Source organism: Microtus ochrogaster, chromosome 10, assembly GCF_000317375.1.
Source record: "Microtus ochrogaster isolate Prairie Vole_2 chromosome 10, MicOch1.0, whole genome shotgun sequence".
NCBI classification, from domain to species: domain Eukaryota; kingdom Metazoa; phylum Chordata; class Mammalia; order Rodentia; family Cricetidae; genus Microtus; species Microtus ochrogaster.
Window position 1 is genome coordinate 17,092,280 of NC_022016.1, and position 12,375 is coordinate 17,104,654.

Genomic DNA, 12,375 nt, shown 5'->3' on the forward strand with positions numbered 1-12,375 from the left:
ATTATCCATTAGCAACCTATATTTCCTAATTATACATTACATTTTTAAATGAACTACACAATCACAATACCTTAATCAAGAGCAGAAATACATATACAAATAACAAAATTGACCTTAAATTTATATCAATAGAGTAAAATTTATACTAATGTAAATTATTAATATCTATATCATATCCCCCTTTAAATGTAAAAGAACATTTATAAACAATATTTAGGAATATGGACATAGTTACTTCTCTCCAAACTGCTTCATGTTGAATGGGGGTGCTGTTAATCAGATCTTTTATGGTGTAACCTGTGTGCCAGGTTCACCTCAGTCGGGAACTGAATGAAGCAATTTTTTGAGAGTATTCACAGCAACCTTTCAGGAGGGTGTGGACTATCATACCATATTGGGATAGAAGCAATTCACAGGATCTCATCCTCTCTGAAAACAAAAGAAAACCCTCTCCAAAGCATCATATCCTTAGACCCAAATTCTGAAATCATAATACCTTTATGATATCCATTCTGTTTTAGCTTGGCAGCCCATATAATGAAATATCTCTCTGTATGTAGTTCCTTTACAGTCAAAAACTTTAAAAAAAAACACAATAATACACAGAATCCAGGTTCTCTGTGAATTTTTCATTTTTACATGGCTTATTTTTTATTTATTTCTTTAGTCTATAACTATCTTTACTCTGTCCCTTTAAAGACTTTACCCTTTTTTTAGGGCATTAACTTTATTCTTTATATTCTTTTTCTTTTCTCTCCCAAGCATGCGTACACTCATCCAACATTGTGACCCATTTACAGGTCTTTTATGTCTGAATCTGTTCTATTATGAATCTATAATTCTTTATTATCAAAGAGCATTTCTTAAAATGTTAAGCACTTCTTAAAAACTTAAGTTGCACCACATAGAAGTAATACGGTACCAACTTTGTCCTGTCCAGTCTAAACCTTAACTGTGCTGTTATTATGGTAATTACGATAGTTCCTGCCTGAGATCAGCACAGTTTAGCATGGTGGACCTGAGTCATTCCTGCCTCAGAGCCATTTTGTGCCCCTGTGCCGCACACTGTTCCAGGCACACAACAGTCCACATTGTCATCAAGCAAGTCTTAGCACTTTACTCCAAATGCTCCATTCAAAAGCTCTGTTTTCTGCAGGATACAGACAGAGATTGCAATGGCGCCACAGCCCAGAAAGTAGTGTTTTAAAACTGCAGCTTTTTTCCTGTTGTGGCTGCTGAGTCAGGGAAATTTCTGTACAACACGCCCTAGCAAGCAGCAAAAAGCTGTGTTAAACTCTGTTGTTGTTGTTGTTTTTTGTATTTAAAATTAAGCTCTCTCAGGTTTTAACGTGGATTTAATTGGGCGCCACTCTGTAGATGGAACAGCTGGGCTGCATCCCACCACCCGGCTAGCTTTACTTGAAATAATTACATGGAAACCGTATTCTTTTAAATACTGCTTGGCCCATTAGCTTCTAGCCTCTTACTGGCTAATTCTTACATCTTGATTAACCCATTTCTAATAATCTGTGTAGCACCACAAGGTGATGGCTTACTGGGAAGGATCTTAACCTGCGTTCATCTTGGAGAGGAGAGCTATAGCGTCTGCCTCATTTTCTTCTTCCTAGCATTCTGTTTTGTTTACTCCGCCTACCTAGTTTTCTGTCCTATCAACGGGCTAAGTCAGTTTCCTTATTAACCAATGAAAGTAACACATAGACAGATGACCCTCCTCCATCACAATATGACTAGAATGCAAATAAGATTTGGATTCACCCAATTAATATGTGCCTCCTGAAATTTCCCTTCAATGACTGATAATTCTTTTTTCTGCTTTAGCTGTTAATTGCCTGGGAATATTTAAGTCTTTGTCAACATCTAAGGTTTTGTTTAAATGAGTTATTAGGTCAGATGTTATTTCAGCAGCCAGTCATAGACTGGGACTGTCTCCTAACAATCTTTGAAATTCATTAAGAGTCTGCATTCAGTCTCTCCTAAATTTGTGTCTTTTGTGTTCTAATTTTCTGCAAACCTATTTTATAACCTAGGTAATTGACAGAATTGCCTCTCTGTATTTTTCCCAGAGCAATTTGTTGTCCCCATTTAGGTAAAACTTCCTTTACTTCTTCAATTATTCTTTCTAAATTATTTACACTTAAGTCATATAGCAAAATGTCATACATGTAATGGTCAACTATAGATTTGAAAAATTGTTTACATATTATTTCCAATGGCTGAATTACAAAATACTGGCAGAGGGTGGGCTATTGAGTAATTCCTGTGGGAGGAATGTTTTTTTTTTTTTTAATTTTCTTGGTGAGACATGTCCTCCACAGTGACTGGGACTGACTGGATCTCATTTGACTACAGAACCTGTGAGATGCCCTCCAAGGAGTTTTCCAATGATATCGTTGTCTTGTCTGTCTTTTGTTAATCTACATTCATTGGTCCAATGTCAACTTTTGCCACACCTTCTAAATAATCCTTACTATCAAGACCTTCTATTTTTGGCATTTCCTGAGGAGACATTCTTTCTAGAAATTCCTTGTCTACAATCCCTTCTCAGACATCCTATCCTACCATAATTAAAAATTTGGAATTTTGGTGTCTCCTCATACCTTTGGAAATTGCTTCTCCTATCTAAGACTCAGATTTATAGTCAAATTTAACAATGTTCATTCTTTGGATCCGTTTGGGCATTTAGAAATTATTCTTTTTAGGAGGTGATTACAGGATAGGAAGCTAAAGCCCTGGGTAAGGCATCTCTGACTGTGAGATGTACAAGCAATGATAAATACTGTCCTTGTACCTTCTCTCTCTGCTCATAAGCTCTGATAATTTCCTCAATCGTTTAAATCTTTTTACTACTATCTTATGTAAAACATGAATCTTTTGGCATATATATAAATTTCTAGTGACCTCACTGACGCTCCTAGACTCTAGTCCTCTTTCTTTTTTGGGGGGAGTTGGTTTCGAGACAAGGTTTCTCTGTTGCTTTGGGACTCCAGTCCTCTTTCTACGTATGTGATTTTAAGGTCTGAATATTTTTCTTTAAATGTAACATCTCATCCTTGGACATTATTTGGATGGTGTGCAGATGGCCTTCCTGGAGAGATACTTTATTGGCTAACCTTGGTGTAGGAATTTCTTCTGTTTGTGTGTTGTTTTCATTGGTTAATGAATAAAAAAACCTGCTTTGGCCTAGTTGATAGGGCAGAACTTAGGTAGGCCGAAAAGATAGAACTGAATTCTGGGAGAAAAAAAGCAAATTCAGAGAGAAAGCCGCCATAGAGCTGCCAGAGTCAGACATGCTGAATCTTTCCCAGTAAGACACTGCCACATGGCAATATACAGATTAATAGAAATGGGTTAAATCAAAATGTGAGAGTTAGCCAATAAGAGGCTAGAGCAAATGGGCCAAACAGTGTTTTAATTAATACAATTTCTGTGTGGTTATTTCCAGGTTAAGCTATCTATGCAGCCAGGACTAACAAGCATCTCCCTCCCTGTAACATAACCTATCATAACTTTTCAACAGATTTTGATTGTCAAATTCAACATTGATTTCTTTCAGATAATTTTGCAGGACCCTTTTGCATAAGTTTAATTTTGTTTGTCAAATTAATGTTATCCTTTTCAATTGCATTAATCTTTTCAGCTAACTTTTGATTTTTAGTGTTATTAATCCTGTTAGCTAGCTGTTCATTACTAATCTGTAAAAAAAATGTGTCATTTCTAAAAGTGCCTGATTCTTGACTTTGTTATCAAAATGGCAACATTTTCTTAAGAATGTAATATGAAAAAGAAAACTAAGTCCCAATATCCAATAAATGGATTTATCAGAAAAAAAAACATATAAGCCTTGCAAAATATCATCCATGTTATAAATAAAAAGATTATTAAATTCTTGGATGGTAATATTGTCTGAAATATTAATTTTATTAATTAAGTTTATTAATCAAATAGTTACCTTTTATATGATGTTTCAGTAAATTGTTGTAAGTGTAATAATCTTTATTTACTTGCAAGTGTCATGGTTGCAGCAAAGAGATGTGACTGGCAGCAGGACAAACAGTCCCACACCCCTTTGGTTTTGCATGTTGGTACCTGGTTAAGTACTAACCACCAGTATGGGTGTCCCAGGAACTTGACAAAGGAAGGGTGGGTGAGAATCACTGTGTGAGGTCTTGTCCATTAGGTTTGAAAGACCTCAGAACTAACTGTTTGAGGAGTTCTCTGCCAACCAGGAAGATTAGGTCAGGCTCAGGGGCAGTTGGGTCCATAGGTGTGGGGGCAGGAAGATAACTGTCAGCATGTGAATGGAGAAGAGACCTCAGAAGGGAGAGGTAGGGTGGGTACCCAGACAGTGGAGAAATTTGGGCTGGCAGGTGGTGATTAAGAAGGAAGAGCCTGCCATAAAGGATCTCAAAAGGGCTTAGACCTGTAGGAGAATGTGGGGTGACTAAGAGGCATGTAAGGGCAATAAAGAGAAGGGAGGGTCAATATAAGCTAAGTTGAAAAGAGAGCTTGATTAGCGGTTGTTTGATGAGTCAGCTGGCCCTCTTCACCTTTCCTGAAGATTGTGGACAGTAGGAGATACAGAGCTTCTAGGAGATGTTGAGCTTCTGACACTGTTGTGGACTTCATGCTGCTGCCTGTTGTGCTATCCTTGTTTCCCAGGGGGAAGGAGGTAATAAGATGCAGAGGCAATGACACAGACTCTGGGAGATTCCAGTTCGAAAGCTCTTTATTATTAAAAGGTTAGGAGTTTTTATGGAGTTAGGGAAATTAAACTAATGCAAAAACATTTTTGGTTGGTCTTTTTGAAACTGGCAGTTGCTGCTGACCTGTTGTGATTATCTAGGTGTGCGTGTCATTAGTTACCATGGTTTTGGTCTGCTGACAAGTTGTTTTGGCCAATTTTGCTTATTCATTGTGAGTTTGCACACGCTTGCTTATGCTTCTGCTATTGCCCTGCCTGATCTCACCCCTTATTTTATTTTTATTGTGTGACCTAGTGTGCATTATGGGTTTTTATAACCCCACCTTAGGGACCCCCCTACCATTTTGGGCTTTGTCCCCAGAAGGTCCCAAGAAGTCAAAAGCAAGGGGAGACTTTTAGGAGAAGTGGGGCTTTAAATGGCCTCCTGTATTTGTGTTATCTAAGCATGGACAATCTCCCTAAGATGTTTTGGTCCAGCGAGCCCCAACAACATTAATACCTGTAGTGTTGCCTTGTTCACTCATTGTCATCAGGATCTTAACTGTAGGAGATACGTAGGCAAAACATTAGAACCACAACCAACCTTCCCATAAGGCACCACACAACAATTTTAGAGGGGTCTAGCAGAGATTTTATGTGGTTCCATACTTGGCCAAAGAAGGTGGTAGACAAATGCTATAGCTTAACTCCTGTGGAGTGAAGCTGCATATGTTCTGATTAAATGTTTACAACTGAGCAAGGGTAAACCAGGTAAGAACTTGTGCAAATTTTGAGGGGATAAATGAAATTGATGATGGAGGAGCCTAGCTTGTTCCAGCAAAGACAAGGACACTGTCAGAGTCATAATTAAGCAGTCAACTCTGTGGTTGCCTGTTTCCAGCATTCCTCACAGTCCCATATGTGACCCGATGTAGGATGTGTGCCAGGGGTGTCCCCTGGACTACCATAAGTTTTGGATAGTTGGCATGTTTTTGGAGATGGAATTATTTTGCAACTTTTAATTTTGCAAGAGATAGTATTTTTCATGCTTGTATGGCATAGCAGCTATCTAAAAAAATTATGGGTTCTTAGTTGGTCATTTCTAATACCTTAAGGACAGCCAACATTTCCTCTAGTTATACTGATCCAGGTTTCCTTTGGATATAGGCTCTTTCCTTCTGATTAACTTGTATTAATATTAAGCCAAAATTAGTTTTATTGGCATCTGCAAAGCCTAGAGCAGCCTGTGGGGATGACATATTTTTTATCTAGAATTTTTAAAGGGGGGGGGCAAAGATAAGATTCTTTAGTTTTGAGGGAAAAGATTATCCAGAGTGTCCATACTGCACCTAAAAATTGCTTTAAAACAGACCTTCTCTCTTAAGTGATTTGTTGTTTTTCCTAGTATTGCTTATGACAATGCCTGTGCAGTCTATGTTCATAACTGTATCTTCTTGGTCAGGGAGTACACCAAGTACCATGAGCAGATGCTGACTGGCCTGAAGGGCAGAAAATAGCTTATTTAACAAACTTTTCCAGGAAGCTGGCTGAGCACATAAATCATGAACAATAGAAACTCCCTGCTGCCACCTTGGCTCTGGAAACAGACCTAAAGTTGTTTCACAATGCTCTCAAATTAGCTGACAAAGACACCAAAATTTCTATTAAGGTTTGTTCTACTGCTATTCAACTAACCTCAACAGAGAGAACAAAAGTGTTATGGCAATCTTTCTTTTTTAAAAAAAATATACTCTGTTTCTGAAATCAAAGAGATCTGCCTAGTGGATGAGAACAAGTTCACCTCAACCATTGCAAATGAAGGCACACCAGGAGTGTGAAGCCATTGTCCAGTTTATCATTCATATCAGGATCTGCTGAGAGTTTCTACCTTCTCATGCCCAACGATAGCCTTTTTGGCATTTAGGGCATTAGGTCTTTTGACAAGCCCTGGGACCATTCAGATTGTCCACATACCAAGCAAGTATGGTCTGGTGAAAGTGGAATTATTATCCTTGTCAAGGTTCATGTTGACCAAGGCATTGATGGAGGTCATAACGTCCTGTTTTTCAATATTATGGGCAGCCAAGAACCTCTTATGAATATTTTCATTTCTAACAGGTACAATGGCATTATGGGTGATGGTGTTGAGCTCCTCCCAGGTTAGCTGTTTAATAAAGATATGTTTGGTAGGGTCAGGTGGGGTATACTTTTTAACAGCATTGGTGATGAAGGCATAAATTCAGGAAATTGTTCCACATCCTGTTGGTCAAGATTATGGAAATAGCCTAAGCTGTACTGGGGCGTACAAAGATTAAAGGCCTTGAAGACAAGGTCAGACTTGTTGGAAATAGGCATGTAGGCCATGCATGGATTGTGATACACAATCAGTGTATTGTTCATGGCCAGTACGCATGTTGAGGGTAATATTATTAAGTCCAAATCACAAATTTGTGTGGGATTGGATCTTTACTTCATCATCATAAACAGAGTGCTATTGAAGGGAAACTGAGTGGTCAAGGACTGCCTTCAACTCAGTACCAATCATAATGGGTTTGAAGCTGCAAGGCCAATTGTCTGAGTACTTGCTAAAATAATGAGAATCAGGGTAGGACTGGTCATCCTCACACACCCATACATGTCTTCCAGCCTTCTCCCAGCCCTGATGTCACTGGAAGGGCACATCGTTGACAAAGACCACATCACTGGAGCTTCCAGACTCCACAGTGATGGATCCACCCACAAATGCTCAAGCATATAAAAAATGGACTGATACCACAGATGTTGGACCCAGCACTGACACTCTTCATTCAGTGACAAATACAGGTGCTTGACCTTGCTCTAGAAGTTGAAAGTGAGGATATATTCACCCCATCTTGTCTCACTGTGATACAACAGGAAGACACCATGGGAGCCAATGATTCTTTCCAGCATTAGCTGGGCAACCTTGAGTTGAGAGAGCATGCCATGGAACCAAGGATATTCTGAGAAGAATGGATCTTCCTCAGCATCCTCTAACTCCCTCCCTCTGGAACACAAATGACACCGTGGCTGCTTCTGGGTTATGCAGAGGAGGGGGATGAAAGGGGATGAACTATCCCTGCTGAAGGCTCTTCCTCAATGGAAATCCAAGGTGGCAATTCTGATGGAAGCAGTTCCATTGAGTCAAAGTGGGAGGCTGCAATGGAGGCAGAACTATGGGAGAAGGATATTGATTGCTGATTGGAAAGGTTCCCATAAGCCCCCTGTGATAGGTGGTCATTACTATCACTGGTTCCCAGTAGGAGATCCTAACTGAGCAGACTCTATGAATGATTCAGGGGGCAACTACAGGCTGTGTGTATTATGCTTTGTGATGAAGGAAGTCCCAGGCGTCAGGGGAAGGGTCTGGTACCTCCTCTTACTCTTGCCCAGCAGTCAGTATAAATGTTAGGCCTGTTGACCCTTAACTGTCTGCAAACTCTAGTCAAGGCAATTAATTTGGCCTCTTGTAAAGAGGTTCTGATGGTCAGGCTAGTTGCTTCAACATGGAAACAACCATGACATACACTGCCTGGCAGTTTCCTGATCTGTTTATAAGGGAAGTTCTATCAACAAACAGTGTGAGTTGGGGCTTTGTAAGTGGGTGGTCTAGGACACCAGGCTGGAGAAGCATAAAGCCTCCACAGCCTCTGGGCAAGAGTGAGAGGAGGTACCAGAGAAGAAGAGGACAGTAAGGAAGATTGCAAAGTTTAAGGCCAGACTGGAGACCAAGGTAATTTGGGCGTTTTCTAGAAATAGTAAGTGAAGACTTCGATTTGCGAGGGCCCAAGGAGGAAAAGAGAAGAATGACTCAGGTTTGAGAGGCAGTGGGTGGAATACACCATGCTTGGCATGAACAAGTCGATCTTGAGAGCCTCTAGGGTGAGTTCAGCCTGCTGCTTCCAGAGCTCTCAAGCAGGGTTGCCATCCACAGCTTTTTGGACAAAAAGGTGACTGCTTGATTCTAAGGTCCAAACTGTTGAGCTAGAATTCCAGTGCCTGCTCCTGATCTTTCTTCTATATAAAGGTGATAAGGTCTCATGGGATCTGGAAAAGCAAGGGCAGGGGTTATTAGGTTGAGAGATACTGAGCCAGGGCTTGGCCAAAGAAATGAGGTCTATCCTGAAAACCCTGAGAGAGAACAACAGTCCATGTGTGCTGTCTGGAGAACTGGGTGTCAGGGTCCTTCCAGGTGAAGGCAAAGAAGAAGTATGAGTCATGGTGTAAAGGGACAGAAAAAAAAAAAAAAAGGCATCTTTCAGGTCCAGAACAGTAAAGCAGGAGGGACACTAAATAGAAGATATTATGGGCTGTTAACCACTGAATGAATGGAATAACTGCCTCATTTGTGAGGCAGAGGTCTTGAACCAAATGATAAGTACCAGAAGGCTTATGCACAGGAAGGATGCTAATGTTGCAGGGCGAGTTAATAGGAATAAAAGTTCCCGAGAGAGAAGGTGGGCAATAATAGGCTTAAGACCTAGGCAGAAGGTTTCAGAAATAAGAAACTGGAGTCTAGAAGGGAAGAAAGAAGAGTCTTTCAGGCAAACTAGGATTGGCTGGTGGTGAGTGGCAACCAAAGGGGTGGAAGATATCTCATACTTGGGGATCTACTGGACAAAAAAGAGTAGGAACAAGACAGTCTGGGGTGGGAACTTTTGAGGTTATTAAAATGAGAGGAAAGTGGGAACCAGGAGAGGTTGTTATGGTCAAGGGGAGTGTGGCCCCAAAGCGGCTGAGAATATCATGACCAAGTAGAGGTGCAGGACAAGCATTGTATGACTAGGAAAGAATGAGAAAAGAATTGCCCTGTAAAATTGCAGGAAAAAGACAGGCTCTTAAGTGGGAAAAAATGGGTCCCAACCAACACCATGACAAAAATTGGTGTGGGGATTATAGGACCCAAGTGAGATGTCAAAAAAAAAAAAAAAAGAATATACAGATCCCATGTCCAAAAAAAAGTAAGGAACTGACCCACTACCTGCAACATTACCCTAGGTTCAGAGAGGGCAATAGGAGTCACCAAATCTGGACCACATCAATCCTCTGCCAGGCTGAATAATTGGAAGGCTGGCACAGTTTCACTTACTTGATAGTGTTGGTGAGGCTGGACCTCCATGACATGGAGGATGAGCCTGCACAGGGGCATTGTAATTTCCAGTGCTCAAGGTATTATCTGCACACAGGGTATGCCTCATAGGCATCTGAGGCTCAGGGCAATATTGTGCCAAATGGCCATATGACCACATTTGTAGCAGGCTCCTGGCAGAGTTGACTTAGGCTGAACTCAGGCAGGATGGAGTCTTGTGGTTGACTCTGTTTGTGGGGATCCCAGTGGCCTTAGGGTAGCTGCTGGGGGCTGGAGCATAACTTCTTGTTAAAGCCTTGTTTATCAGAAAGACTCAGCTGCCTCTTCTTGGGCATTAAAATCTTTAAAAGCCATTTCCACCAATTCTTTTATGGGAATTTGGGGGCTTTCCTCTACTTTTTAAATTTTCATTCTAATATCTGATGCTGATTGAGAAATGAAATGGGCAGTCAGGACCTTGGCTACAACTTGGGAGGCTGAGTGCAGTCAAGTATATTGAACCATGATCTCTTATAATCTGTTTAGGAAAATGGTTGGGTTTTCATCAACTAGCTGTATAATTTCTCTAGGGGCTTATAAAAATTAACAACTCTTTCCAAGACAACCTCCATACCCTGAAGGCAGCAGGGCACTATGATGTCCCATCTCTGCCAGCCATTTTAGCCTGGTTGATGATCCCAGTATGGTTTCATAGCTGGCATGGGAATGATCCCCAAGTGGATTATATTGTCCACTAGGTGAGTCTAGTCTGCATACTGTCTAGCTATTGCTTGAACTCAACTTCACTCTTTGGGAGTGAGAGTGGAGGCCTTGATGACATACAGCTCATGCTGGGTCAAATCATAGGCAAAACTCCTTGATACAAACAGAAGGATTAGCAGAGAAGGAATGTGACCACTTTTCTGTTTATGAGAGGTCCTGAAGAGAGAAGAAAACATGGACTCTAACAATCCCATCAGCTCCCAATACCTCTTAGAAAGGGTAGAGAAGGGCAGGGGTTTGGTAAAACCTGCTATGAGGAGATACAAGGGAGAACTTAGGAGGTGTTTGGCTAGTGTGTAGAGGGGAATCAAGACATGGGTTGTGGCACAGAAGGGTAATAGAAGTAGTAGGAGGAAGGGGAGAGGAGAAAGGTGGGGAAGAAGAAGGAAGTTGGCCTTCAAACTTTTCTTTGGTTGGCCAGGAAGGATGGGGTAGATAGGGGGAGGAATGTGAAGAATATGGCCCCATAGGAGGGGGTTGGGTAGTCAGGATTCAGCAGGGAAGGGGCCACTGTCTCAGGTAGCATGGCCATGGCAGAACTTTCAGGATCTCAATTACAAGATAAGATGGGACTCTGGAGGCACTGTGACCCTGCCAACCAAGACTGGTGCTGTAAGAAGCTGGCTACTGAGAGAGGGGTGTAGCACAGTGCCTAGAAACCATGGACATACAACAGTTCTAACCACTTATCCCTATGCCTACAAAAACTTTTATTGTCATGGAGGATGGAAAATTCAAGAGTTCCCTCCAGTGGCCATCATCTCCCACCATTGTCAATGGCATATTGATGCCAGTATTTAGTGGACAGAGAAATTAGCCATTTAGTACATATGGTATCAGACAGTCTCAACTTAAAAACATTTTGTAAAAAACAGCCCAAGGTCATTTGGTAATCTGGCTTCAAATTTTGCAAGTCTATGCTGGCATCCGAAACTTAGTGCGATGTATCTACCGTGGTAGACTTTCAGTCAAAATATGTTTATATAAAACAGACTTGTCAATCCATGCTTTTTTCCTCAAAGAATCTTTCCAAATTTACCAAATAAACTTGCTTTTAAGTACACAGCCTGGTCTACAAGAGCTAGTGACAGGACAGGAACCAAAGGGGGGAAAAAAAAACTATGGAGAAATCCTGTCTCGAAAAATCCAAAAAAAAAAAAAAAAAAGAAAGACATACTGTACAGTATATGTCAAGAAGCTCCATGAACCATTAAGAGAAAACCCCCATAAAGAAGGAAAAGGGTAAGAAATCCAGATCAGCATGAAAAAATAGAGAACTCTTAAGATAACATCTCTAGAGTTCATATACAATATTTTATTATTTCTTAAGTGTAACACTAATATAACAGGGTTAGTAAGGAAATTAATATTTTTTCTACTGTTATGGACACTAAAGAATCATATCACTTTAAGAAGACAAGAAAAATTTCAATATAAATACCATGCATTCATTATGATATATATGTATATATATATATATATATATATATATAAAACAAAATAATGTATAAACATATAAATCTTAGTAAAGATATAGAACTACCACATGTAACTATGTGGACATTTGTTTCCCTAATGACTTCCACGGTCAACATATCTCAATCAAATTATTGCAGGTCCATGCTGTTTGAATTAACAAATGTAGTAGGTGGCCATGTGTGCGTTTCCCAGCCACCCAGACTCGAAATAAACACTCAGAAACTATATTATCTGCAATATTGTGGTACCTTGGGTGAAGACTTCACTCCAGCTCCTGGCAACCAATACTATTTGGCCAACAGCTTAAGCATATTTCTGGCTAACT

The 12,375-nt window shown here is 40.3% G+C and overlaps 1 pseudogene; it reads right to left on the reverse strand.

Moving 5' to 3' along the window:
- Positions 1 to 7,193: 7,193 nt before the first annotated feature.
- LOC106143890 lies at positions 7,194 to 9,869 on the reverse strand (annotated as a pseudogene).
- Positions 9,870 to 12,375: the final 2,506 nt, after the last annotated feature.